Below are 3,524 nucleotides of genomic sequence, written 5' to 3'. Positions count from 1 at the left end.
CAATAACTATACATGATTAAGATTCAGAGGCTGGGGCGTCCGAGCTTACGTGCCGACGACTTCATGGGGGCGATGGAGTGGCTCCGGAGTTGGGCTCGAGCGATTGCTGGCAGAAGCTGCACGCCGTCGGGCTTCGGCGCTGAAGGCCCTCTTGGCGAACGATGTCGTCCTGAGCGTCCCCCTTCCGTACTGCTTGTCGATTTTTATATCCTCTTCTCCACACTCCCTAGGGTGAGGACGCCCACGCCGGAGGGGAAGGAGGGGGGCTAGGGCTTTCACTTGGGCGCACAAACATACCACCGCACATATGGTCTCGACCCCCTCACGTGTTGAGTCCGAGGGAAAGAAGGTTGTCTTCGAGGTATCGCATAGCGTCGGCTGTGATAAGGCGCGCTCTGGCCCGCTGACAGTTCCCGCGGGTCACCGGCCTCCGCTATCCATCCATCAACTGACACTCGCTCCTCAAGGTAAGGCGCGCTCTGGATCGCTGACAGTTCCCGCGGGTCACCGGCCGGGAAAGTGGTCCCTTGTCCTGGGTTGTGCTCGGGAGGCCTCTCCTGGAACCGCCACGGCAATTGGGGAGGATAAAGCCCGTTTCCCCGCGGCGGCGGCGGCGGGTCCGGTTGGGTCCGGTTGGGCTTAAACCCCTTCGTTCTGGTCGTCACTCTCAACGAGCATGGCTGGGTAATTGATGATGCCGCTGTCATCTGGGTCTCCGTCTACGCCGCGCCGTCGAACGCGGAACCTCGTAGCACACACAAGGAAAGTCACACTCCACAAGGAACGTCACAATGCCGTTGCCTCGGAAGATGCCGGGGTCTCAAAAGAAGATCGACAACTTCTTCGTGCCGGCACAGAAGCGTTTATGCCTTGGAATTGAGGGTTCACAAGGTATATTGCGCCACATTTTGTCGCCATTTTGTTTATTGATATGTTTCTAATGCCCCTTTGTATTTGTCTTCGGGCTGGCAGCGGGAAACGATTCTCACGAAAGTCAGCCAGCTGACCGTGAGATAGGAGCAACAAGTATTAACGGTACGTCTTTGCAATATTTTGTTTATACCATGCTCTTCATGAGCAGTTCATGAACATTTAGCGCTTGATGCATTTTTTTAACTTCTCTTACTATTTCTTTGAAGGGATAATAAAAACAAAAGATCCATACAGTGGTCGGCTAAGAATTCCTTTTATCTCACTTATTGCAGAGAACCCAGCAGAGGTTGTACTAGATGGAGAGCCCTCCTTCACAACAGACTTGGACCGGACTACATCGAATTCCGGCGCCTGCGCTCCGGTGGAAACCGCAAGACGCGACGACTCGCCCCAGGATGTCCCATCACTGCCTCCCAAGGGCTACAAATTTCCAAGCAACCAAACCGGAAGGTCCTGTAAATATGCATGGTTCCAGAAATTCACATGGTTGTCGTACGACTATGGACGCGACGTCGTCTTTTGCACTGTGTGCCTCATAGCCTTCAAAGAAAGAGGAGGAAACGTTGCAGGAGTGGAACCATGTTTTATTCGCGCTGGTTTCAATAACTGGAAAAAGGCTATCGAAAAGTTTCAGTGCCACGAGAAGAGCCAATTTCACTGCGTCTCCGCAAGTCGCCAACTGTCGAGAGAAAAAGGAATGCAGCTATTATCTCAACACAGCAGCAGACAGCAAGAGGAAGCCAGGCAGGCACTGCGCGCTATAGTAAGCTCAGTCCGCTACTTATGCCGCACAGGCCAAGCTTTGCAAGGGCAAACAAAGGATGACGGAAACCTTCTTGATCTGCTAGATGAACGATCACAAGACGTGCCTGCTTTGAAGAGATGGATGGAGCAGCGAGATAGATGGCTGAGCAGCGACATACAGAACGAGCTCATAGAAATTATGGCTCATAGCGTTCAGCGGGGCATCATAAGAGACGTCAGATGTATTCCCTTCTATGGGATAATCGCTGACGGCACTACCGATGTAACAGGGAATGAGCAATTCACATTTTGTGTGCGGTGGGTAGATGGGATTACGCTGGAAGTTCGTGAGGAATTTCTTGGCATGTACAATGCACCAGACAGTAGAGCTGAGACCTTGTATAGAGCCGTGAAGGACATGATTTTGCGTTTAGGTCTGGACTTCCATAACCTAAGGGGGCACTGTTTTGATGGGGCCGCGAATATGGCAGGCAGATTTACCGGCGTGCAGAAAAGGATCACGGACTTTGAACCGCGGTCAATATTTGTACACTGCAGTAACCACTGTCTAGACTTGGCACTCCAGGAGGTCGCAAGGAACTGCGAGGTTGTCGGCGATGCTCTGAACATTGTAAAGGATGTTTCCCATGCAATACTCGAATCTAAAAACAGGAAGACTGTTTATTCGAACGTTGTCCTTCCTCCGGGTAATGATGCCAATGAGCAGGATTCTTCCAGGCCGAACACTTTGCTACTATTGTGTCCAACGAGGTGGACAGTAAGAGTGAAATCAATGGAAAGGTTTATCGAGAACTATGAAAGGATGCAGGTGACATTGCAGGAACTGGTACAAGTTCAAAGCTCTCTCATTGGCACCAGCAAGACAGCACTGAAAGGATATGAGAAAGTATTGGAGAAGTTCGAAACTTTATTGGGCATCAACCATTCTATAGCCCTATTTGGCCCATGCGAGGAGCTAGCGAGGATGCTTCAACGCCCAGTTTATCGCGCTGCAGGAGCAAAAGAGGCAGCAGAGGCTCTTTGTGACAGCTTGTACAGGCTACGGTCTGACGCCGCATTTGGCGTCCTATGGCAGCGGACGCACTCAAGAGCAACACAGTTAGGGCTAAAGGAGCCTCGAGTGCCCCGAGTCTCGCAGCCGCCGAGAAGGATTCAATTCACAGACAACCCTCAGGAGCCTGCAGCGCTTGACTGCAAGTCATTACATAGAAAAGAGTTTTTTGCCGCTATCGATCGAATTACCAGCGAGATCCGAAGGCGATTCGAACAGCCTGGCATGGAGCAGCTGATTAGTCTGGAGCGCATTCTGACTGACGCTGCTGGAGGTCGAAACTTCGCGGCACACGACTTAAATGAGCTTTTAGGACCACACGCTGCAGATTTTGACACCACTAGACTTTCAGCGCAACTCGTGCTTCTCCCAACGCTCCTGCGTGACCAGGGCCCGGCCGCAAGCGAACGCATTTTGCAAATTCTACAGGGGAAGTCTGCAGACGTGCGTGAAATGATGGATCAAGTTGTACGGTACCTGCAACTCGTGTTCTCTGTACCTGCGTCAGCTGCTTCAGGAGAGCGCTCTTTCAGTGCCCTGAGGCGAGTAAAAACATTTTTGCGCAATCGAATGACGCAGAGGAGGCTGACGCACCTTCTCCTGCTGCACGTGCACAAGAGGAGAGCTGCGGACCTGCAACTGGATGTCATTATGAAAGAGTTCGTGTCCAGAACGGCAGAACGAACAGCAACTTTTGGCCTTCTTTGATATCCTCTCCTGCCCGACACCCCCTTGTCATACCAGCCACGAGGCTCATCAATGAGTGGGAATATTC

The 3,524-nt window shown here is 51.8% G+C and overlaps 1 long non-coding RNA gene across 1 annotated transcript; it reads left to right on the top strand.

Moving 5' to 3' along the window:
* The first annotated feature begins 811 nt into the window (after positions 1 to 811).
* LOC144110882 (uncharacterized) lies at positions 812 to 1,421 on the top strand. Its single transcript, XR_013309942.1, has 3 exons — positions 812 to 891; positions 973 to 1,035; positions 1,206 to 1,421. It is a non-coding gene; the product is annotated as an uncharacterized LOC144110882 (long non-coding RNA).
* Positions 1,422 to 3,524: the final 2,103 nt, after the last annotated feature.

Source organism: Amblyomma americanum, chromosome 11 (genome assembly GCF_052857255.1).
Source record: "Amblyomma americanum isolate KBUSLIRL-KWMA chromosome 11, ASM5285725v1, whole genome shotgun sequence".
Taxonomy (NCBI): domain Eukaryota; kingdom Metazoa; phylum Arthropoda; class Arachnida; order Ixodida; family Ixodidae; genus Amblyomma; species Amblyomma americanum.
This window is presented reverse-complemented; position numbering and strand designations above follow the sequence as displayed.